The following is a 27022-nucleotide window of genomic DNA, read 5'->3' as shown; positions in this document are numbered from 1 at the left end:
GTGTTAGCAGGGCCCTCAAACTGCGGTAAGAGCTACTTTATAAAAAAGCTCTTAGAAAACTCTGCATCTGTTCTATCCCAGACCCGTAATAACATTGTATGGCTTTGTTCATGCTGGCAGCCTCTTTATACAGCCCTGGCCCGTAGTTTCCCCCATATCAGATTTATAGAGGGTATACCGGATAATCTGAACGATGATGAGTTACTGCCACCGACCAAGGTTAACATGATAATTGTCGACGACCTTATGCGTGAAGGGGGCGATCATCCGGAGTTAGAGAGAGCATTTACTCAATATTCACATCATCGCAATCTAAGTATCTGTTATATTGTGCAGAACTTGTTTTACAAGGGTAAGAACAGCAGATCTATAGCTCTCAACGCTTCGTATCTTGTTTTATTTAAAACCCCCCGTGACAAACAACAAATAGCCGTCATAGCTAAACAGATGTACCCCGGAAACACCCACTTCTTCATGGAAGACTTTAACGACGCTACAGCAAAACCCCACGGTTACCTGCTGGTAGACTTAAAAAATGAAACTCTAGAAGACTATAGATTGAGGGCTGATATTTTTCCCCCCGAGCTACCCGTAGTTTACACGCCAAGGGTCAAGAACAGATCCTATAAAAAGCATGTTTGAGGACTTTTAGAGACATTTACAACCAGGACTTTATAATACAAGGTGTTGACCATGTCGGACCGTCTACGCCGTAATTTCGCTCTCGTGAAAATGCTGGTTACAGCCAGTCCCCAACACAGAAAGGCCATCCTGTGCGCTGCTTCTGATGACTTGGTGTCTGCCATTGCAGAAATAGCCCTAAATACCCTAAAAGGCAACGTTCCTATATCACGGGAGCAATTACAGGTTCTGAAGAAGAAGAAGGGTCTTATCAAGAAGCTCAGTAATAAAAGGGCCTCACTCAGTACCAAGAAGAAGCTGGTGAAACAGTCTGGGGGGTTTATAGGCGCGCTGCTGCGTATAGCTATACCTGTAATCACAAGCCTCCTCCCGACACGCTGATGGAGCACGCCACAAAAATGTATTTGGTTCCTAAACAACAAATGGAACAGCTGGGCTCTTCAGCGGACAATGTATGGGATATACGCAGAAATGAGACTCTACGGTTGGATGCTGAAATTAAGGCTATATTGAATCAGACTGATCTAAACCCCTACGACAAGGCTAATCTTTACAGCAGCAGTCTTAAAAACTTTTTAAGCTACTACAAACAGTGGAATACTGAGAAAAACACGCTAACTCTGCACACCCCGGACTCTGAGCAACCAACAGCCCCCACGAATGCCCCTCAACCCCTACAAGAACCGCCGGACTCTGAGCCAACCTCCGATACCTTTGTGGGGGACCTCCTAAAAAACATAAGTCAAAGGTACCGAGGGGCGGCGCAAATGTTGATGAGTAAACTATCCGCTTCTAAAGACCTAACATCCTGGAATGACCGAGGAGAATTTCTCTACAGGGGCTAGCCGATTGTAGGTTCGCACATGTATGATCTAGTCAAAGGTCTCACACACCCCAGAATCCTGACGCCTCAAAATACCCCACGCGGCTGGGAACAGTTTCTACGAGCCGCTGCTGAACTCAACATCCCATCCACGCTGGTGGGCAATAACGAACACCGGCGTCTGCTTGAACATTTAAAGACACCCCTTCCTCCATCGCCTGCAAGCTCGGACTCACCTCTGTTATCCCCATCATGGAGTACCCCCATGGTGCCGTCTGCACGGCGAAAAAGACATTTGTCCAAAACCCGTACTTGGATTCAGCCTTAACGGTTTTTAACTAACAATGTACAGTTTATGTGTATAAGCGTGTCTGATTTTTCTTCCTATGTTTATTCGCCAGAGTTTGTCAATGTAATGTTCAACCTACAGGTCTGTTTGCAATAAACACTTTTATAACTTTTCACACCGTCTCCCGCTCCTATTTTTAAGAACTTTTTGAATTATGGTGAATGTATATGCAATAAAAATACAGAGACTGAATGCTTGATTTTTAAAAAAATATTCTTTTATTTTTAGTCGTTCATCATTAAAAACATAAGTTACAAGCTCTTACAATTTTGACAAGCACCATATTCGGTTTTCACAGGTCTGACCGATACCCTTGTGTTTTCTTTTACATATTTCACAACTATACTGTTGTTGTTAACAAGGTCCCTCGAATATAAATTTAAGAAATTTCTAAACAAAACTCCCTCTGACATTTTACTGATAAAATAAATACAGTGTTCCCCGCATGTCATGGCCGTAGTATCCTGTATCCGCACCTTATTATACACCACCCGCTCTACAACTTTTTTTACAAACTTGAATATGGGTTGTGTATACAGGCGGTGTTCTGGGAACTCTGCTGTGCTGTCAAACACTATAACCTGATCATTCTCTATAAACAAGGCCGCCCAATGTGTTCCACCCTTGTAGTGAGGATCCGTGTTAAAGACTAGGGTGCGGGGTCTTTCTACCCCTATTTCAGACGGTAACCCGTCGCTAGGGAAAACACCTAAAAAGTATTTCCTAGCGTGTTTATGTCTGCTTAATACGTCATGTATCTGCACAGTGTCCATTTTGCCAATGTTTTAAAGATAGTCAAACAAAATCTGTCTGGCGTGGTTGATCTGGATGATACTGTCGAATACCGAGAATACGACCATGTTCACATTCGTAGGTAGAGGATTACTGAATCGTATTTCCGCTTTTAGATTTCCGTTTTTGACCAGGTTGTAGTGATCGCCGTCTTCCAGGTCGGGGGTCAGGTCAAATGTGAACAGCGTGTATCCAGCCCCATAGCTTTCGCGTGACACGGCTACGCCGCAGTCCCTCTGGTGCTTCCCTGTTATCGAAACCAACCCCTGATATTCCCTGACGTAGTTGGAGGTTACAAAACTGGGTGTGTAGGGTTTTGCGAAATTCACATTGCCCTCGTGGACCAACGCTGCGTAGTTGATGCCGTAGTGTTTAAAATTGAAGGGGTTTGAGGCATAGGTACTGCTAAAGGCTGTATTGTCCACAAAACCGATAATGATGAGTTTGGGTAGTTGCCCAAGAAATAGTTTGTGCTGCTGTGTTAAGCGGGTACCTGCTGGGATACTGAATACTTTCAGAGCTACTCTTTCCACAGCGTACTTGGCGTTTGATATTTGTAAAGCGTCGGCGTGCGCTAGCCTGACGCTCGGAGATATTTTCACTCTCTTTACAAACAGACTCGCTGACAGTATGTCCAGTTTGTACTGTTCTGCATCCCCGTTGATGAGGCAGAATGAGCCCTTGTTACGGGTGAGCGTGATCTTAAGATCAATTCCGTTGATGAGCAGTTTATCTTGGAAGATTAGGTCTGAATGTATGCGTCCCAGAAGGTCAAAGTTACGACTGCCTGCTGCCAGCCCCGCTCTTTTTACAAAACCCTTATTGGCGCCGTCCAGAGCCGTGATTTCAAACTGGGCGTGTGTATCCCTGTAGAAGAGACCTGTTGAAAGCTGTGTGTCAAGGGCGTTGCTGCTGTAATTTAGAATACTCTCGAGGTAGACTCTGTAGGCGTACATGTTGTCGTTCTGCATGATGAGCCTATCACCCAGGGACCCCGCGCAAAATTCAGTGAAGACATCACAGACTTCATCACCCCGCACGCGCTCCCCTCCAAAGACTACATCCTCCTGGGAGACCTCAACTTCCACCTTGAGAAGATCAACGACCGCAACACCGCCAACCTCTTAGACAACCTCGCCAACCTCGGACTTAAACAACTGGTCACCTCCCCCACCCACATCGCAGGGCACACACTCGACCCCATCTTCACCTCCAGCAACCATGTCTCTTTCAACCACACTACGGAGCTCCTCTGGACTGACCACAGCTGCGTCCACTTCACCTACAACAAGCCGCAACCCATCATCCACCTCCAACCAACTCTACAAAGAAACTGGAACAAAATCTCCACGGAACAGATCTCCTCATCGCTCCTTCAAACCTCCCCAGCCCTCTCTTCCAACGCCAGCGAAGCCGCCTCCAACCTCACCCTTTGGTTATCCAACACCGCAGACACCTTAGCACCACTGAAAAAACGCCAACACAAAATCAAGAAGGCCTCATGGTTCAACGAGGACCTCAAGAAATCCAAGAAACTATGCCGCTCCCTTGAAAAGGCCTGGAAAAAAGACTCATCCACCAGCAACAAGGACGCCTTCAAAAACGCCATCCGTACTCACCACCAACTGATCCGAAAAGCCAAAAAAACAGCATTCAAGGATCGACTCGACAACAACGCCCACAACAGCAAGGAACTTTTCAACATCGTCAAGGAATTTTCCAACCCCTCGACCAACTCCAACGACATCACCCCCTCTCAAGCCCTCTGCGACTCCCTAGCCTCTTTTTTCCACAACAAGATTGCTGACATCCACAACAGCTTTGACAACCAACCCGGAAGCCAACCCACCCTACCATCAGCTGACTATCCTCCCCCCGTTAACACCCTCAACGCCTGGAACCCTATCACCACTGAGGACACCATCCGCCTGATGAATTCCATCCACTCTGGATCCCCCACAGACCCATGCCCTCACCACATCTTCAACAAAGCAGATTCCGTCATAGCACCGCACCTCCGAGACGTCATCAACTGCTCCTTCAACTCCGCTACCTTCCCAGAAGACTGGAAACACGCTGAACTCACCGCCCTTCTGAAAAAACCAACAGCAGACCCCACCGAACTCAAAAACTACCGCCCCATCTCACTTCTTCCATTCCCGGCCAAAGTCATCGAGAAAGCGGTCAACAACCAGCTCGCCGCCTTCCTCGAGGCCAACAAATCCCTCGACTCCTCACAATCTGGCTTCCGTGCAAAGCACAGCACTGAGACCGCCCTCATCGCAGCAACAGACGACATTCGAACTCTACTGGACAATGGAGACACAGTCGCCCTCATCCTCCTCGACCTCTCTGCAGCCTTCGACACAGTCTGCCACAGCACCCTTTTACAGCGCCTCAGAAACATCGGAATCCAAGGAAAGGCACTGGAATGGATCACCTCGTTCCTCTCCGGAAGAACCCAGAGAGTCCGCCTCCCACCATTCAAGTCCGAGGCCTCTGAAATCATCTGCGGCGTACCACAAGGATCCTCTCTCAGCCCCACCCTCTTCAACGTATACATGAGCCCCCTCGCGACCATCGCCCGCCAACACAACCTCAACATCATCTCTTACGCGGACGACACTCAACTGATCCTTTCTCTCACCAATGACCCCAGCACCGCCAAAACTAACCTACACGAAGGAATGAAAGAAGTCGCCGAATGGATGAAACAAAGCCGTCTGAAACTGAACTCAGACAAAACAGAAGTCCTCATCTTAGGTAAATCCCCCTCTGCATGGGACGACTCCTGGTGGCCGGAAGCCCTCGGAAAAGCACCCATCCCGACAGACCACGCACGGAACCTTGGCGTCATCCTGGACTCTTCACTTTCAATGAACAGACAAGTCAGTGCCGTATCCTCATCCTGCTTCAACATCCTTCGCATGCTCAGAAAAACATTTCGCTGGATCCCCACAGAAACAAGGAAAACAGTCACCCATGCTCTGGTCACGAGCCGACTGGACTACGGAAACACCCTCTACGCAGGTACCACCGCCAAACTACAGAAGAAACTACAACGAATCCAAAACGCCTCAGCCAGGCTAATATTAGACATCCCACGCAACGAACACATCTCTGGTCACCTTAAAGACCTACACTGGCTACCCGTCAATAAGAGGATCACTTTCCGACTGCTTACCCACGCACACAAATCACTCTATGACATTGGACCAGATTGCCTCAACTCTCGACTGTCCTTCTACACCCCCTCCCGCCAACTTCGATCTTCCAGCCAAGCTTTCGCCACTGTCCCTCGCATCAACAAAACCACCATGGGAGGCAGATCCTTCTCATACCTGGCTGCCAAAACATGGAACTCACTCCCCGCCTACCTTCGTCTCACCCAGAATCATCTAGCGTTCAGAAAACAACTTAAAACGTGGATATTTGACAAATAATCCCCCTCCCCTCCCCAAGCGCCCTGCCCTCCCCAAGCGCCTTGAAACCCTCTGGGTATGTAGTGCGCTATATAAATTTTATGACTTGACTTGACTTGACTGATTAAACATTGTAGCTATAGGGTAAGCGATCGTCGCCACTTTAGCGGCTGCTGCGATGTCGGACCCATCCGCTTTCGTGATTTTGCACACAAGATGCAGCAGCGTGTTGTTGAGATCCAAATACATATCCGTGGACCCCGACACATAAAACTCTATAGGGGCCAGAGGCGTCAATGCGGCTAAAAGCGATACCTCCATGAGGAAGCTGTTTTCGATGCTTGTCTGCGTTGGTTTTAGAGTGAACAGGTCTAACTCGGATTTGGCGCACTCGCCAGATGCGCAATGTACAAAGGCCATGGTTTAGTTTACGAGGCTTTTTAAAAAATATTCACTTTAGAGGCGGCACTCTTCTTCTTCACAGCTCTCTTCCGTCTTGGAGCTCTTCTTTTCTGAGGACGTTTTGAAGAGCTCCTTCTTTTTTTATAGGTGGTAGGTGGGCCCTTGCGGCTCGAAGCACGACGCTTCCTTTTAACACGCGCACGCGGGGCGTACACCAACCCCGATCCCTCTTGCGGCTGCTTGTTCATGCGCTTTGCAACTGCCGATGTAACAGAACCAACCACATCCCCGGCAATGCTAGTAGCTGCCGTCTTAATATGCGGTTTTGCAATTTCATAGCCTCTTCTCAGGAATGGCATTGCTCTTCTAAACAGACTCCTGAAGAAACCCCCTAAACCAGCCCCGTACATAACCGGTGAGCCTTGAAAGTACGGCGGCCCTCCATAGCCGGCTTGGTTTCTGTAATAGTCCTGGTACATAGAAGGGTCACAGTATGTTTTCACGACCACCATGATGCCTGCTTAATAGCCGCTGTCTCGTCTCGGTCTTAAATGAAGCTTGACAATAACTTTCCCGTATTTAAACACAACTGGCTCAGACTGATCATCGTAGATCATAATTGAAATAGTGTCAAAATGATTTTTAGAAACTGCGACGTAGTGGGGTTTATGAAACTGGATATTGACCATCCCATTATTTTCACCTTGTACCTGGACCCATCTTAACAGCGGCGAGTAGCTATCGCCGATCCTCTGGGCCTCTACTATATCGCTATATACATAGAGCGTATAGAACCCACCGTTAATATCAGGACAAGATAGATCCTGTTCCGCCAGGCCCTTCGAAGTCGCATTCATCACTGTGCCTGAAATCCTTTTTAATTTACCGGAGCAGTTAAAGGACGTGCCTCGAGTCGGGGCTTTAAGAAACACCTTCCTTCTGACGTGATCGAGCGTCAGCTGAATATTCGCATATCCTTCGAGGGCGGCTATGGATTTGTTGATGGTGTCGACAACACTTGCAAGTGATGGGTAGTAGCCAAACGGGATGCCGGCGTGCATGTTCACATTGTCCTCACGCTTTATGAAAAACTTTGCTTCGCTCGATGTCAATGTATTCCAGGTTCTAGGGTATTGTATTTCTGTTAGGGCCACCTCCCAATCCCCTTTCAGGTCCACCGGCTTTGCCAATTTCACGATGTAGTTAGAAATCTGGTTGTCGGGGAACATGGCCTTTGAAGAGTTGGAAGGCAAGGTGATATAAAAGGGCTTCGTCTCCATCTTCTCAGCTGCTTGTAACAGGGCCTTAGCTCACCAGCCCTTCAGGGAGCTGGGCAACACCCAACTGTTAAATTTCTCAGGCCAGCCCCTCCATTTGACATACGCCTGACTGTTAACCCCTCGACCCCGCCTTTTCAGAACCTTTTCAACCCTATACACACGGTTCGGATCATCAGGTACCGCTTGTAGCTCTTCCTTGTAGAAGATACCCGATACCTCTTCCCCTGCATAGTCCTTTAACCTGTAAATATACAGGCCCTCTTTGAGCTCCACACTTTCCACTATAAATATCTCGTCGCTAAATGTCTGCTGGTAGCCCTTCGTGAAGACGCCTTTCAATTTTGAAATCCTGACGTGCTCTCCTTTTTTAAAAATAGGCTTCTTGACCTTTGTAGCAAAATTGCGCCCGTACACCGTTCTCCATACAGTTAAAACATTACTAGGAGTCACCTCTGCGGGGGTAGGCATGGGCGGAAAATCCGTTCCGCTCGCGGATTTTGCGGATTTTCGGGAAATCCGCAATCCGCGAGATTTGCGAATTTCCTGCAAAATTCGCAAATCCGCGAGCAGCGGATTTTGCTCGCACTGCTCGCACTGTTCGCGTGAGTTCGCGCCCCGCGAATAAGTGCGAAATTGCAGAAATACGATCTAAGCAAAACTGAAAGTAACTACTTACCAGGTTCAAAAGTTCAGGCACATCATTAGTAGCCATTTCCTGTAGTGCTTCCTGAGGGGCCCCTCCAGAGTTCAGTTGCCAGTTGAAACTATTATGTGACCCTGCTCTGAACCTCAGAATAGTTACACATATGCCACAAAGGTCATGAATTACAGCTAAGGGAGACAAGCAGGAGCCAGGCTGGAAGTTAAAATCCATTAATCAGCCCCTAATTCATTATTGTCAGTTGGGGCAGGGCAGGTGTTGTAACTAATTTTGCAACAATGAAAGCACTTAGCAAGTGCAAAAGATCACTAATCAGGGCGCACTAAGGAAGCAGGTGCCAGCTAAAAAAATATTCTGTGACACATTAATCAGCCCCAAATTAATTCAGGTCACTTGAGGCAGGGAAGGTGTGCTTTGCTTTGCCGAAAATAATGTACACTGGACAACCAGAGGGTGTGGTGATGAAACAGAGGGTGGCATGGGTGGGCCAGAGGGTGGCATGAGTAGTCAGAGAGTGGCAGTGGTGACAGAGAGTGGCAGTGATGAAGAAGAGTGTCCCAAACAGGTTGGACACGTAGAAACAACAAGTTCGCAAAACTTGCGACCCGACAGGTAAGTTCGCAAATTGCGAAATTGTAAAAACCCTCGCGAACTGGCAGAAACACGGGCAAACACAAAAAAAAAAAATCCGCAAATTCGCGGGAATTCGCGGATTTTGCGGATTGCGAATCCGCAAATCCGCAAAATTCGCGAACGCGAGATCCGCAAAATTCGCTCATGCTTATGCGGGGGCTGTTTTGATGGTCCGGTGATAACTGGCATTATATACATCTAAAAAAGCCTTAAGAACATCCACGTATCTGTAGGTGTTGTTGGCCGTAAAGTACCTCCACATCTTAGACTTTAAAGTTCTGCTAAACCGTTCTACAACAGCAGCTTTTACCTCCGTGTGTGTCACAAAATGTTGAACACCATGATGGTTTAATAATTTCTGAAATGTTTTTTTGCCGGCGTCTGTTTGTAGTTTTTGAGGAATTCGGCCCCTAGCGAAGATGTCTTTAAAAGCGGCCGTGACACTCGTACCACTTTTATCGTGTAACGCTTCTGCGTAGGCGTACTTGGACAATACGTCTATGACTATTAATATATACTGAGCGCCGTTGTTATGTTTTGCAATACCTTGAAGGCTTATGATATCAGCCTGCCACTGATAATCTAATTGTGCATTAACGATTGTTGGGCGTCTCTTAAAACGTCTTCTGGCTGGTTTATGGAGGGAGTACGCCTCTTCTCCTGAAAGCCACGTCTTGACCTTGGCTCTTGTCACATGCTTGTTTTCAGCTACAGCCCTTCTATACAGAGCTTCGGCGCTTCCCAAGCCGCCCACCCCGCCTGTATCGTAATGAAGTTTTCTTAACCGCTCCCCCTGCATGATATCAACAGCTACACCACAGCCAATGAATGACACTTGTTCTGCGTAAGGACATTTTATTAAAAAAATAGTGAATCTTAACAAATCATAAACAGAAAGCATTTTACATTTTTTCATAGTAAACTTTGTAAGTCACCTTGAGGTGTAACATTCTACTACTTCATTCATTCTAAAAACATGCTATCAAGGTTCTTTAGGTGTGACATTATTTATTTAAAACAGTCTTCGAGGAGCCAGCAGCCTTATTCTTATATTTTTTTATACAGCTTACATACCCGTCTTTCTATGAGTCTTTCAATCATCTTTCTATCCTTAACAGTGCACACCGCCCGCATACACAGCAGTTTTAAATCGGGATGGGGGTCGTGTTGGGCTTCGGCGAGTATCGCCGTGATGATCTTAACCATAGAAGGGTGAACATATTTCTTTTCATCTGACAACCCGTAAACTACCCTTAGCAGTTTATACATCCGTTGAGGGTCTAACGCACTACATATATAACGGGTTCTGTATGCATCGAGCAGACAATCGTGCGCGTCCTGCTGAGGATCATCCGCCTTATGTCCGTAACAAAGATCGTAATAGTCATGTTTGACACACGTTTGCACCACAGCCACTACGAAACCTTTAACAGACTTCAAATTGTCGTAAGTTATTGCAATAACTTCTTTTACAACAACGTCTCTCTTAGAGACAACGACCCGCTTCTCAGGAACATCAGCACTTTGACTTATGGAACTTTCAGCCTGGTTTGCACAACATAGACAGTAAAAATTCACGCTGTCCGTTTTTGTAGGAGACTCCCTGACCTTTGTTCTTTTTGGGGTTCCACCCTAGGGGGTAAAAGAAGAAAGATTGACGGAACATTAGTTTAGCTGGAGAAATAAAATACAACACTACGTACCAGACGATGCATAACAGTTTTCTTACTAACCTCCGCATTTTCACAGCTCTCTGCGCTCGTTCTGAAGTCTTGAGAGTCGCTAATGTCCTGCGAAGCCCCATCATCTTCGCCGCTTCGCAGAACATTAGCGACTCTCAAGATTTCAGAGCTCTCTACGGCCGCTCTGAAATCTTGGGAGTCGCTAATGTCCTGCGAAGCCCCATCATCTTCAACGCTTGTGCCAGGTTGTTGCAGAACAACCTTCTCAACATCCGTCTGCTCACGAAGATCCATGTCTTCATAGACCGGTGTTGTAGGATGTTCTACCGCTTTTTTACCAGCGGTTATGCCGTAGGCGCATCCCTCGGCGGCCGCTCTGAAATCCTGAGAGTCGGTAATGTCCTCCGAAAACCCAGCATCTTCGACTGGTGTACAGGACGGCTGCACGACGTCCTTCTCGGGATTCGAATCCTCCTGAAAACCAAGGTCTTCATAGATAGGGGTGACAGGCAGAACTACAGGATCTCCCAAGCTGTCCAACTCCACAAATTCGAAGCCCTCAGACGCACTGTCATTACAAGAGTCTTCACTCCCGCTGCTATCGCCCTTAATAGGGGATATACAACAGTCGCAAGCCTTGGGCCGAGGTGTTTCCATACTCCGACGCAGGTCAGCATCAAAACCAGTAACGTCGCTGCCCTGAACCCCGGGTGATTCTTGTTGAGCATTCTCATCCACCACCCGGGGTGGCAAGCAGCTATAATATCTATTGATAGTGGGCTGGGACCCAGCCCACATAGGGCCTTTCACGAGGGGATTGTCTCGCTTCATTCCTTTTTCTTTTTTCTTGCTGTGGGAACTGCGGCATATTCAGGATTCCGGTTTCTGTACAATACTCCTAAGGATGCCTTATATGTATCCTAAACGGCCCCAAAAAAAAGGGCATACCCTCTACTTCACAACAATGTCATACACGCGTCTCAGGGCTGTGGTTCGCCGAGGACTCCAGAAGAATTACCGCCCCTATACACCCCTGGGGACCCCTGGGACCCCTACCCTTTTTATTTCCATGGGCTTGATGCCTGTCACATTTAAGGACACACAGATGGCATCTTTTTTCCGGTCATGCATGCAACTTTTCCGGACAAACCACACACTTTTTCCTGCCACGCTGAGGGGGAGCTGGGGGTCCCTGGGGGGCAGCTGTCACTTTTCCGGTCATGAATGGGGATTAAGGGTATCAGCTTTTACTACTTGCACGACTTAAGAAATGCACATCGTCACATCGTCATAATTGAAGAAAAGCCTTGGCGTACTAATATAATTAGAATAAAATAGGGGCATATTAGCAAGGGGAAGTATCGCCGCTTTTTCTGGGAATTGTGCCGAGAAAGCGGCGATACTTCTAGAGCCCTATCCACAAGGGCATTTTAACGCCTGACTCAAGCCCACTTTGCATGTCGGGGACAAACATCGCTAATGACATGCAAAGTGGGCGTTCCCACGTACAACCACATGTAAAATGTGGTTGGAGGGGGGAACACCCTATTACCAAGGCAGGCGTTGGGAGAGGCAGACATGCGATAAACGAGTTTATCGCAGGTCACCCAACGCCTGCTCTGACCAGGTGTTAGAGCATTGATAACATGGGGGTGTGGATCATAACGCTGATTCCACCCCCCCACCCCCATATTATCAATGCACACATAAGCGCATGAAAACAACGTTTGTTTTCATGCGCTAATGTGCCATATCGCCGACTATCGCCGGATTTCATTTCGCCTATGTGATGCGCATTGATAATTGCGCGCTATCAAAGCAAAAAAATCAGGCAATAGCCGTCGATATGTGAATGTGCGTTGTGCGTTTTCTAACGCACTTCATAGTTCTCCGAAACACACATCATGAATTGCAGCAAAAGGAAACTGAACTTAAGCAATGCTGCTCTGCCCAAAAAAGAAGTGACATTCTCTTATGTGAACCACTTAGGATGCTGCAATCAAGACAGACACTGCACTGTACCAATGGTAAGCGGCAGGCAGGAGCAAAGTCCTTTTATTAACTACACCAGATCTTCCAGCAGCACATGCGCGCTGCCTGAGCTAGACCGACAAATGATTAATTAACATTATATGTATATCTATATATATATGTCTATATATATGTGTGTGTGTGTGTGTATATATATATAAATATGTATATATGTATATATATATGTACACTCCCAAATTCGCAAATGTTCCCACAACAAGAAAGAAAAGCACCCACGGGGGCGAATCCAGGTCTTTTATTCACGGGCTCACAGCAACCAGACACGTTTCAGCAGTCGCCTTTTTCGTAATCAGGCGTGCCGGAAACTGCCTGCATTTATTTCATTTATTTTCCCAACACCGACAAGCTCTAGGAAACCCACAAAACACCGATTATTACTATATATTATCACTTAGCAAGTAGTCAAAAGCGCAGTTTCCTTGCAGGCACTAGGGCAATGATTGTAATGGTGCAGCTGGTGCCGTGATACAGGGGCCAAAATCTCTAGGAAACCCAGCGAGCAGCAATCATTGCTATACATTAACACTCAGCAAGCAGCCACAAGCCTTGCAGGCACGAGGGTCATTAGTTGGATGGTGCAACTTGTGCAATGGCACAGGGGCCAAAAGCTCTAGGAAACCCAATGAACACTGAATTTTTGCCATATTTTACTACTGAGCAAGGAGTCTCAACCGCAGTCACCTTGCAGTCACTAAAGCCATGATTTGGATGGAGCAGCATGTGCAATGGCACAGAGGCTGAAAGCTCTAGGACACCCAGTGGATACTGAATATTGCCATGTGCTACTACTGAGCAGCTAGCCACAAGCACAGATACCTTGCAGGCACTTGGGGGCATGATTTGCAGTGGCACAGGGGCCAAAAGCTCTTGGAAATCCACTAAACACTGATTATTGCTATATTTTCCTACTAAACAAGCAGTCACATGTGGAGTTTCTTTGCAGGCACTAGGGGCCATGATTTGAATGGTGCAGCAGGTGCAGTGATACAGGGGCCAAGAGTTCTAGGAAACCCACTGAACATCAACCATTCCTATATTTTAGTACTAAACAAGAAGTCAGGAGTTCTTTTTTTGGTTCCTTTGTAACCATTGCACCCAAAGTAACACATAGCCTGAAGCATCACTGTAATAAAAGCTGGAACCTATTGAACTTTTCTGTCTACCTACAACTTATGTTCCAATCAGTGCATTTATATATTACATTTTCCCAGTTTTCGCATGGTCTTAAAAATGCTTCTCAATCTGGACGCACTAACACCTTGGCAAGGGCATTTTCCGTTCTATAACATTAGCACTTCAGCTGTTGTAAACACTATATAAATATTATAACACCATATGGCATTCCATGCCAAGCATTGGCAAAGCCAATAGGTCTTGCTTATGCGATATCGATCGGTTTTGTAAAAGTTTCTTAGCCATATTATACAGCAGCACTAGCATCAGTGCAGCATAGCTCAAAATACAAATAAAAAAGTGCCACAATGCCGACAGCACTGGCTGTGTGCTACAGCTTTTTTCACATTACTTTCAGCCATTTGCCGCATAGCTAAAACACAGTAGCAAAGTCAATAAATCTCACATATGCAAGATCTATTTGCTTTGTCAATGCTTGTTTACACAAGGCAATACTTCCTATTCTCAAGTTTTACAAAATGATCTGTACTACACAGAATGCGTATTCAACACACCTAATCCCACATGTTTTGTCTTTTTTTTTTAGCAGTCATTGTAAACCCTGATTGATTTCCACACAAATATCCTGCTAGAATTTTACAGGGGGAAACGTTGCAGGTGTGACACTTAGCACACAACTAGCAATTCCGACCCACGTGTAAGCTCTTGTTTGCTCAGGGATCAGATTTTAACCTTTCACTGTTAATGAGTGCCTGAGGCATCCTTATCTAGAAAGTGTAACTTATTTACATTTTGAGAAAGTCGAAGAAAGCAAGGTGGATCAGAGGAACGTGTTCTGACAAGGTAAACATGAGAGCAGTCGGTCTGAACAGTGTGCGGCTGAATCAACGTATTTAAGCCCTGGGGCATTGTCTTTACTTTGGCAGTCTGATTCCTCGTGATGTCTTCGCTCTCCTGCAGCGTGCTGCAACAGGCTGCTGTATGCCAAGAATGTACCTAGGATTCCGGTGCTCGGATTAGCAAATGTGAAAAGTTTGGCTCATTTTTTGCAACCACGACTGAACGGGTCTTCTTTGCTGACACATCAAACGTCATGTCTGTTCCTCTAATTTCATTTAATTAATCACATGTCCGTCATGTAGCGCGTCACCCACTGTTTCAAGAATTTGCAAGGAATATTTTATCACTAAGTGGATTGTTTTGTGGTAAAAGGCTAAAGCTAAACCATTTCTACTAGAGGTGCTGTACAGTGTTACAAATAAAAATACGCAGCGCCCTGCCTTGTCCATTTCGTGCTAACTTGACGCTTCTAACTTCCTTTAAGTATTCTGGATTCTACAATGTATTTTAAAGTAGCAGCTATTTAGCTGGCCGCTGGTGAAATAGTTATTTTTCTCAGCCATTTTACGTTTTCATTGAAAAGAGTGCACAGATATTCCATTTACAATGGACAACGTGATCCAATAAATGAGACACACATTGAAGTACTGGCCAACCAAAAAAAAAATTATGGGGCATATGTACAAGGAGTTAACACAGCTTTAGCTGCACTTTTCAGATGATTTTTCAGCACTATATTTGTCGCTGAATGTACAAGCTGTCGCTCACCTCCATTATAAAGATCACCACTTCTGTCCATTATAAAGATCGCCACTTCTGTTAGCGATAATGACATGCAAGGGAGGCATTCCCATGCACAAACGGCTGCTAACCCCAATTAGCGATATTTACAAGGGGTTTCCTTAAGTCTGGAGGAGCAAAAAAAATGCATCTAAGTGCAGTTAGAGGCAGTTTTTTGAAGACCAGAAAATAGCTGGTCTTAAAAATGAAGATAACCCTTGAGGCCTCATTTCAGCAGGTTTTGTTGCTAGACCGCACTGCAAGCAATGTTGCTGCATTGCCCTGTAACAAAACTACGGAGCAGGACTGCACACCATCAATAAGATAGTGCGCGTTCCTGGGCCTCACTCATGAAAAGTGTTGCAGCGCTGCGACAAGACAGCTTTGAAACATTTTTCTCTACCCCGTTCTTGCGACACCACGGCTGTGCTGTATTTACTGGACAGCACTCCATGTCGCAAGTAATGACAGATATGTCTGGAATCCTGACATATCTGTCTGCGCTAAAGTCACAAATTGCTGCAGTCGCATCACAACCATGACGCAACTCCAGTAATGCAATGGGCTAGCCTATCCCTGTGGCACTGTGTGGCCCTTACGCCTGCCAATATGCAGGTGTAAGGCATTGACGCAGTGCTGTTCCTGAGGGGTATCCGGGTGTCGGCGCAGTTGGAGATCCATCAGTGGTGGTTGCGCGCTGTGGTTTTATCGTCTGTAAGCGTTGGCGGAGTGTTGGTGCTGAGGGAGTTGACTAGATGTACGTCGGTGGCCTTGATCCAACTGAGAGGGGGGCGATGACGGTGGTTGTGTACGGTGGGCATGGTCAAGCTGTTATGCATACAATGATGGTCGGTCCAGGAAAGTCCGGTGGTGTGGCTGTAGTTGAAGGTCTCGATGGCAGAGGAGAAGTGCTTGACCATGTGTCCTGCTATGTGGCTTGCTCTGGTGACTAGATGCTTGAGTCTGATGTTGGGGAGCTACCCCAGGAGGCAGTAGTGTTCTGGTCAATAAGGTTGTCCAGGTGGAACTTGAGTTCACTGAGTAGGATGTCGTCCGTGGACGAGAGACCTTGGTGTGCAATAAGGTCTACAATGGTATCGGAGAATGGGTGTCCATTGTCCGGGAGGGGGTCTACAGATGAGGGTGCCACAGAGGATGGGTTTGGGGTTAGTCATTAGAGTGCATTGTCAGGCGGAGTGTGCTTCTGTAGTTGATGGCAATGCCTCTTCCTGGACGGTCGGGTTGGTCCTAGCCGGTGATTTAGTAGCCTTCAGTGATGGCAATGGCGATGTCCGGTGCGGAGCAGATGTTGGTCCTAGCAGGGGATGTGGCATCCAGTGTTGATGGCGAGGCGGTTGCTGGCGCTGTAGTGGTGGAGTGTCTGAGAGGAAGGGTCCTTGGTGCCGGGGGCAGACATTCGCAGACGGGCTTGCCTATGGCTTGCCTGTGGCATGGGAGATGTCCATTACAATGCATACAAAAAGAGGGGTCCCAGTGAACCATTATAAAGTCATCATCTTTAATCACAATAGCATAAAATACATATACTCATCAGAGCGCATTGCTAATCAATCACAATGAGCTAAATTCACAATACATTAGAAAACAATAATGGCAAAACACTTATCATAGTGCCGAATGGGAGGAATAGAAAAAGTGACGTGATAAAGGAAGAAAATGTGCAAAGAAATAGTTAATGTGACCACAAGTTATTTCACGATTGACATATAAAAATGAATTGGCTTCAGAGCCCTGAGCCAAGAGGAAATTAATACTTTCAAAATGTTCATCAAAGATCATGTGTATGACGCTGATATTCAATATCCGAGATAGGAGTGGCGTCAAACTGATGTATAAGGAAGTAGCCGTCGACGTTTCGACCCCAAAACTACAACTGTTCACTTAGAAGGTTCTTTCCAACCTCCCTGGGGACAGTCCAGTTTTAGCCAGTTGATCCATTTTAAATGGAGTTAAGAGGAGGGATGGATTGCATTTCCAAGGGAAAAACAAAAGAAAAAGACCTTTGGGTCACGTCATGCTGCCATAGTCTGAAACCCTTGAAGTTGGTAAATAGCTGATTTAGGAAGACCAATGTACCAAGCATTGGCATTGTTCAGTATAGAATTGATGGTAGCATTAACAACACAAATTTTCATGTGGCACAGAATAATATAAATATTTTTCATTGAGACTCTCGTTTTGGAGGTAACAGGATGAATACTGCAACAGCAAAATGAGGCAGATGGAAATGTTACCATTGTATCTTGTCTGACATCATTCAATACAGCCACATGGGCAACCCAGTCCTTAAACAGGGGGCAGATTTTTCAAGGTTTCATGCAACATAGGACAGCAAGCAAAGTTGCTGCATTGCATGAAATAGAGAAAACAGAATTGTGCTATATCTGCAAAGAAAAGGCACACTTCTGCTCTCTACTTACGCTGGCCCACTGTGTGCAGCGAGGCGCCAACAAAGGCACCCATGCTGCAAGGGTACCTGAATTAACGAGCAGGGTTATTTTGTACAGGTAGGGGTACATTCCTGCACAAAAACAATCCTTAAAAGCATTTTTCTTTTTCTGTGTGTGATGTGGAATGCATTATCCATAGAACAAGCACTGACAATGTCAATAGGTCTGGCTTTAAAGGAACGTTGTATGGTAATGTGAAGTATTACAAGCAAATTGCATGGAAATGGATACATATTTGTGTAGAAGCAAAAAAACAGTAAAATAATATTGGTGTAGGTAAAATGGTCATGTGACAATTGCACTGTCAAAGCAGACCTAATAATTGTAGGTTAATGACTGTCCTTCTCCCATCTGTGCGGCTGCCAGAGAAAAACACCATGGGCCAAATTATAAATGCAGCACAATTTCCTTCATTGCGCTGGGTGCAACTTTTAAAAGATGTGCCCAGTGCAATGAATGAAAATGCACCATATTATGATGAATGCACTGCCCTCAGGGCAGCCGTGAACTCACGCTACCCTGGGATTAGCGCATTCATATGAAAAATGGAGCGGCTGCTTTGGAGCCTCTCTGTGTTTTCACAGCGCATACCCGCCTCCACTTTTAAGGGGATTTGAGATCCCCTTGCAGACAGGTGCAGGCAGAGACTACCACGCCTGCAAGGGGATGTCTGGGGGTCCATAGGACCCCCTGCCCCCCTCCAGAGGGCTGTTCTCAGGGGGCGCACTGACAGCGAGCCTCTTGAGAGATTCTTTGCCTCTGCACCCAAGTCTGTAATACGGCACTGGCGCAGAAGCACAGTAATTCACTCATTTGCGTGGGGCACACCCCCATACAAATGAGGGAATGCTCCCTGAAGATAGAGCATGCATTTTATGTGCACCATCACTATCGGTATTACAGAAGGGGTCGCACAAGCGTCTGCGCTACCTACTGTAATCCCAATGTGACCCGGGGTGCCCAAAACAGGTGCAAATGCCCGTTGTGGTCCCAGGGCACTTTGTAGAATACAGCCTAAAATATTATATAGGTAACTAAGATACTTTAGTAGCTTTACAATGTCATGTGTGCACCTCTGAAAGTTCAAACTCAGGCAGATGGATAAATAAACAAAATGATCACAGCTGCTTAGAAGCACATAATGTTTGCTCATTCAAAAGATACACTTCTCATTCCCAACATTTTGGCAGAGCCAAATGCCTTTTCCAGTGATGCTCACATAATTGTCTGGTGACAGCTGCACTGTCAATTCACACCACAAAAAGACAGTAACAAGGAGAAATAAAGATATTTCACCTTGTTAGACCTGGATCTAGGAAGTGCATAGTTTTGGCACAATCCCAGGTTTACTGACCTTAGTAGATTTGGGATTGTATTCAAATCTATGGGCAGATGCATGAGAATGCTCTGCTTCACCCCCGGAACTGCTCCCCAATGCACAGTAAAGCAAGGCAGCGCTATACACTGCCGTGCATTACATATTTTTTTTCACAAAGCCATGCAAGACGCCACAATTTGCCTTCCGTGGGTTTGTAAATCTCGACTAACATTTTATGTTGTGGTTGCACACAAAAAAGTGGCTCAATCACAACACAAAATGTTAATAAAGCAGGCCCAAGTTTTTTAACTCATCTAGCTGGCATCCAGTAACTGGTGCTCTTCAAGATAAAGCTGATGAGCCAGAACGTCTTACCAACTGTAGTGACTGCTGGTAAAAGAAAGATGAGCCTATAGATAGCATCTGCCCTGGGACCCAAGTTTGACTTCTTTAAAAGGGGTTTCATGAAACCTTCCATCGATCCATGATTTTAAAGTCCTCCATGGATATATGTCGTCTGGGGAGCCCGGGTGTAGGGAGATAAGCAAGGAGTAAACTTTCTCCTCTTCTTCAATTATTTGGAGAACTGCTATAGGAGTCACAAATAAGGGTGAAGGCTTGTAATTATGCTCCATGAAGAAGGATGACACCAGAAGCTCAGCAGCACAATCATGAATGGCCTTGATCTCTTGGTCTTTTGATACAAAAAAAGAGGCCCTTTTGTCACAAACAACTTGAGATTGGTTATTTTAAAACATGGCAGATTGGTGTGACTGACTGCAATAGAACCCTTGAGAAGTTGGAGGTCTGAGAAATAGAATTTGAAACAAAAGAGGTCTTATTAGCAGTAAGGGACAACTTGTGAATATGTAATGCTTGAATTTTTCATATTCATGGAGTGCTGTCAATTTCTTTTGTATATGTTAATGTAAATACAAATTTCTGTTTTGCTAAATGCAAAAGTGTACATATGTTACATACAAAAGGTTGAGGAGTTGCTGCCTTGTTTCTCTTCCCCTGACCTCTGCCGGATGTGCCTAAACTGCCTGCAGCCTGTTATACTCTCTAAAGAACAATGCTTTGCTGTTTATTTTATCAGTCTTAGGGCCTGATTACGAGTTCCTCATAATAATATTCGGATCAATGCGTAAACTCCTGCTTACACACAAGTCGTAATTATGAATGTAAAGGTATTTGACGCATCCGATAATTATTGGGTGTGTTAAATAACTCAACCTTCTTTAAATTTTAGCTGGTCAAATCTGCCGAAATTCAACAGGGGAAAACACTTTGTATTCACTGTGCCATGCAGGTTGTGGTGCATTAACCCCTTCGCTGCTGATGACGAGCTCAGCTCGTCATCAGCTACGGCGCTCGTATGCTGATGACGAGCTCAGCTCGTCATGTAAAGTGGGTTTTAAAAATCTGCAGCACACCGCGGTAAATCGTACCGCGGTTAAGGTGTTAAACACCAAAATCTACATGGTATTCTCCATGAGTTCGTAAAAGGTGTTATTTATCGCACCCGTATCCAGTGGTATTGTTATTTCTCAGGGGCTATAAATAACGCCTTAGCTCATAATCAGTTCCTATATATTTTATATAACACTTTATAATGCGTACCGGCTTGTTCAAGGCATCATGAGCAAAAACACAGGTGAATCCTAAGCACTAATTTAGAGTTTGGAGAACCAAGGCCACAACCATGAATGTCTGACATGATATCGACAGACAAAATATCTACATACAAAAATATCGACATAAATAAATATCGAAATCAAAAATATCGGAGTTATATCTTTATAAAGGTAAGTACAAAAATATCGGAAAAAAATATCGTAGTACAAAAATATCAAAATTAAAAATATCGTTTTTTTTAATGTATTAATAATAATGTAAAAATATTTTAAAAATACATATAATTTTACAAATATTAAATACAAATATTAAAACATATTCAAACAATAATAAGTAATACATATACATTTAAAATAAATTAAAAAGTCTACATATAAATTAATATATATACTTACTCCACATATTGCAACAGTAGGAAAAGCGTTGGATAGCGTAGGGGTTTAAATTACTATTCCCACTCCAGAGGGTGCAACAGTAGGGAAAGCGTTGGATAGCGTAGGGGTAAAAATTACTATTCCCACTCCAGAGGGTGCAACAGTAGGGAAAGGGTTGGATCGCGTAGGGGTTAAAATTTCTATTCCCACTCCAGAGAGTGCAACAGTAGGGAAAGCGTTGGATAGCGTAGGGGTTAAAATTACTATTCCCACTCCAGAGGGTGCAACAGTAGGGAAAACGTTGGATAGCGTAGGGGTAAAAATTACTATTCCCACTCCAGAGGGTGCAACAGTAGGGAAAGCGTTGGATAGCGTAGGGGTTTAAATTACTATTCCCACTCCAGAGGGTGCAACAGTAGGGAAAGCGTTGGATAGCGTAGGGGTAAAAATTATTATTCCCACTCCAGAGGGTGCAACAGTAGGGAAAGGGTTGGATAGCGTAGGGGTAAAAATTTCTATTCCCACTCCCGAGAGTGCAACAGTAGGGAAAGCGTTGGATAGCGTAGGGGTAAAAATTACTATTCCCACTCCAGAGGATGCAACAGTAGGGAAAACGTTGGATAGCGTAGGGGTAAAAATTACTATTCCCACTCCAGAGGGTGCAACAGTAGGGAAAGCGTTGGATAGCGTAGGGGTAAAAATTACTATTCCCACTCCAGAGGGTGCAACAGTAGGGAAAACGTTGGATAGCGTAGGGGTAAAAATTACTATTCCCACTCCAGAGAGTGCAACAGTAGGGAAAGCGTTGGATGGCGTAGGGGTTAAAATTACTATTCCCACTCCAGAGGGTGCAACAGTAGGTAATGCATTGGATAGCATGGGGGTAAAAATTACTTCACACACTACTCCCCCTTTAACACACAACACAGTACACATACAAAAAACACAATTAATATAAATATCAATTAATCAATTAATAACAATTAATATTATTAAATTGATGTAATTTTAATTGAACTAATTAACACATATTAATTACCAATTAATTAACAATAAATACCAATAAAAAAATACAATCTCTTTAATTATTTACATTTAATTATATGACACCCTGTTACCCTATAAACACACAACCCACTACACATAAAAAAATCATATCATTTAATCACTTAATAATTATTAATTACCAATTAGTTATTAATTAACAATAAAAAATTATTAAATATATTAGCACATCAACTCTAACTAATTTAATTAAATAATTAATAATCTTTTATTACTAATTATTTATTAATTAACAATAACAAAAAATTTATTTTATGACCACATTAACTCTAATTATTGTAATTAACTAATTAATATTAATTAATTACCAATTCAATATTAATTAACAATAAATTAAATATATTACCACATTATCTCTAATTCATTTAATTAACAAATTATTATTAATTATTTACCAGTTAATTATTATTTAAAAATATTTAAATAAATATATAAATTAATTAATTATTATTAAATTACTTACCACCCTATTCCCCTACCCGCTCTGATACTAAAACACAAAATGTAAAGTAAATTACTAAATTTCAAACATACATTTAATAACATATTTAACAAACATATAAACAACATAATAAAATACATAACACTAAACATAATTTCGATATTAGTAAATTTCGATATTAGTAACATAAAAACGATATTCTGTCTGTCGATATTTTGGACATCGATATTCTATACCATCGAAATTTAAACTTCGATATTATTGTATATCGATATTTAAATTTCGATATTTTGTCTGCCTACCCACAACCATAACTCTTTGGTGTTTGTGCCACCACCAAATTTGCTGATCCCATTTTCTATTTAGAGTTGGCAGAAGGTCATTATTTACATCAGTGCAGTCTCTGTTGGGTCTACTGGGATAAACCTCCAACATGGCAGAATATCACCCATTGACTGCCAAGTCACAATGATGGTTGTCCCTCTCTAATGAGGAAAGGGATACCATCACTCATTTTCCATGCCCAAGACATGGGGGATAGAGGCAGGTAAAGTGTATAATGGCCCCAACCTGCAGGAGTAAAGCTCCTTTCATGTGAGGCCGCTTATGTTTTGTATTGAGAAAACAAGTTTCTGCTTTGAGAGTTGATTTTCTCAATAGCAGCAAGTGTTACTGTACTGCACTGCATGAAAGTGAGTAGGACAGCATCATATCTACCAAGATTTGGCACTCTTTTCCTCTATCCTTGTGCTGGCATTCTTTTGCATGCCCCATGCCAATGCACACACAATTGAATAGTGATGCATGATGTCAAGCATGATGTCAAGCACAGGTTTTGTCCTGGAAGGTGTTTTGCAGTACAAAAACTATGCTTTAATACTTTTACCCCTTTGTTTGCATGCCAGACACTGCAGCACACATCCAAAGTTGGACAATGTGGTGACATTTTAAAAGTTGCTCCACTGTTACATCTGCTTTTAAGAGGCGTACATTTTTGGCTCAAATCCTTGTCTATTAGACTTAGTAGATAGAGATTAGTGACAAAACTCATTAGTTTTTAATTGAGAACACCCTTGTACCACTCATAATACCTCCCTTGATGCAAAGTTGCTTAAAGTGAATCATATAGCTACTTTACATTACTTTAGGCAACTTTCCAAAGTAAATCATAAATTTTGTTGAAACGTAAAGCCTTTTACTGCACTGGACAACTCCAGTGATTGACCTGGAGAACCCCACTGATCAGAGCACCGCATCCTTTCTGGAGAATCTTGCCAATGTAGGACTCGAGCAGTACTCGACCTACGCAGCAGGACACATGCTCAACCCTGTCAACTACACCAGCGAAAATATCACCTACAGCCACACCTCTGAACTCCTCTGGACTGCCCACTACTGCGTGCATTTTGCCTTCACCAAACCCACCATGCTCCACCACCCTCACCACCCTCCCCACTGTAGCTGGAACAAAGTCACCGAAGAACATCTCACTGCCTCCCTCAGCACTGCCAAACCACTGCCAACGCTAATATCTCAGCATGCAACCACTACAGATGGATTGTCAACTATTCCGACACTTTGGCACCCCTCAAGGAGGTTCATAGCAAGCAACACTTCAAGGAAGCCAGATGGTTCACTCCTGCCCTACATGAGTCCAGACACACCTGTAGATACCTCAAGAAGAGATGGAGGAACAAAGCAACCTTCAAAGCCGCCATCACCGCACACCGTCTCCTCAAAACCACAAAGAAAACAGTACTCCAAGACAGAATCAATGCCAACGCACACAACAGCAAAGAAATCTTCGCCATTGTCAAGGAGTTTGCCTGACCCAACAGCGAGATCACAGACTTTCCATCCTCCAAAACACCTCTGCAAAAAACTTGGTACCTTCTTCCATCACAAGATCAGGCAGATCTACCACAGCTTTGCCACCCAAGACACTACCATCACAGCCACCACCACTGCACCCAACTACACCACAGCCCAACAGACCCTGCTTAACTGGACCCCGCTCACCATAGATGACACACTCGACCATGATGAGCATCCACATCTGTAACCACCTTGAACCTCTCCCCGCTCCAAATCTTCCATAGAGCAGTCGCTTCCATCACCCCCAAGCTACGCCTTACCATCAACTGCTCTAATGAGACCGCCACCTTCCTTGACGACTGGAAACACGCAAAGATCAACCCCCTGCTGAACAAGCCATCCACTGGCCTGACAGACCTCATGAACTTCTAACCCATCTCACTGCTCGCCTTCGCAGCCAAGTTCATCAAGAAGGCCATCAACGCCCAACTCTCCGAGTTCATTGAAGCAAACCACGTTCTGGACATCTCCCAGTACAGCTTCAGAAGGAACCATAGCACCTTGGCCACACTCCTTGCCATCATCGGAAACATCTGTTCCCTCCTCGACCAGGATGAAACAGCAGCCATCATCCTTCTGGACCTCTTGGTTTACCTTGGGCGCTGTCTCCCTCCGCACCCTAATCATGAGGCTCCACGATGCCAGCATCTGCAACAAGGCCCTGGACTAGGTCCACTCCTTCCTCATTGGTCGAACACAGTGAGTCAGACTACCTCCATTCCTCTCAGAATGTTCAGACATTAGTAGTGGAGTGTCCAGTGGCTCTTCCCTGAGCACCACCCTCTTCAACATTTAAGTGGCCCCACTCACAGGCATTGTCATGAACCACGGACTCAACATTGTCTCCTCTGCCGACATGACCCAGCTGATCCACTCCCTCACCAACAAACTCAAAGCCAGCAGAAACAACTTCCAAAGTGGTATGAAGGCTGTCGCTACCTGGATGAAAGACAGATGTCTGAAGCTCAACTTAGAGAAGACCAAAGTTACCATTCAGGGACTCACCGCCTCAGCTTGGGATGATTCATAGTGGCCCACCACCCTTGAAACCCCTCTACTCCCACAGACCAAGCACGCACCCTCAGCATCATACTAGTCTCCTCACTCACAATGAACTGCCAGATCAACGCTGTGTCCTCCTCATGCTTTCATACGCTTCGCCTGCCTTAAAAGATATTCAGATGGATCCCCACCAAATTCGGAAATCAGTCACCCACGCACTCATCAGCAGCAGATTCGACTACGGCAACGCATTCTACGCTGGCGTCACCCAGAAACTTTTCCCAAAACTGCAGAACGTTCAAAATGCCACAGCCAGACTGGTCCTCAATATTCCCCACACAGCCACATCCCTGAACACCTTTGAGAACTGCACAGGCTCCCAGTCAACAAAAGGATCACTTTAAAATACCTCATATGCACCTACAAAGCCCTCCACAACACAAAACCAACATATCTGAACCACAGTCTCTCATTCCCTGTATCAACCAAACACCTCCGCTCCACCGAACTAGCCCTGGCCACTGACTCACAGATCCCTAAGACCAGAACCGGAGGAAGATCCTTCCCCTACCTCACAGCCAAAACCTTTAACACCCTGCCTCTCCACCTCAGTCAATTCCTGTTGCTGACCCAATTTAGGAAGGGTCTCAAGACCAGGCTTTTCAACTGAACCCCAGCTCCCTGACAGATCAGCAGCTTCCCCTACCCTCCTCAGTCCCTTGAGACCCTCATGGGTGAGTAGCCATGATTTAGACAGCCCTGATTGATTGACCTTGCGCTGGGTTTGCGTCAGTTTTGTGACACAAATCCGGCAAATGGTGTTTGTAAACCAAGGTCCTAATCTCTTTTTACATGTGCCTCAGCCGATCTTAAAATCTGTGAATGTATACGTTTTTAATGACTTGCATATTCACAGTGCTTTCATTCCCAGGAAGGGATCTCAAAGCACCATAAATATATGACACTATTGCCCAGTGAACCAACCAGAATGTATTTCTATGACTGGTTACACACACACACACACACACACATCTGCAGTGCTTGCATTGACCAATTAAACTCTCAAAACATTGAAAAATGCATTTACTACTTTAACACACATCCCATAATTTTTATGCTGATTCATTCAATTTAGTCTTGGGCTTCAATGAAAATACTTCCATGCATGCGCTCCAGTATTTTTTGGGGAGGATTACATTAAAAAGGGATTTGATGTGATCATTAGTGGGGTTTTGTAAGTAGTAGGTGGGATAAACAGATAGGCTATTGCAGATTAGGTATTATGAGGGCGCAGGAATATGGTTCCAATGAAGGTGATTTTGGTCAATGAAATGAGCTTTACACA

This window comes from Lissotriton vulgaris, chromosome 11, assembly GCF_964263255.1.
Source record: "Lissotriton vulgaris chromosome 11, aLisVul1.2, whole genome shotgun sequence".
NCBI lineage: Eukaryota > Metazoa > Chordata > Amphibia > Caudata > Salamandridae > Lissotriton > Lissotriton vulgaris.
Note: the sequence above shows the minus strand (reverse complement) of the source record.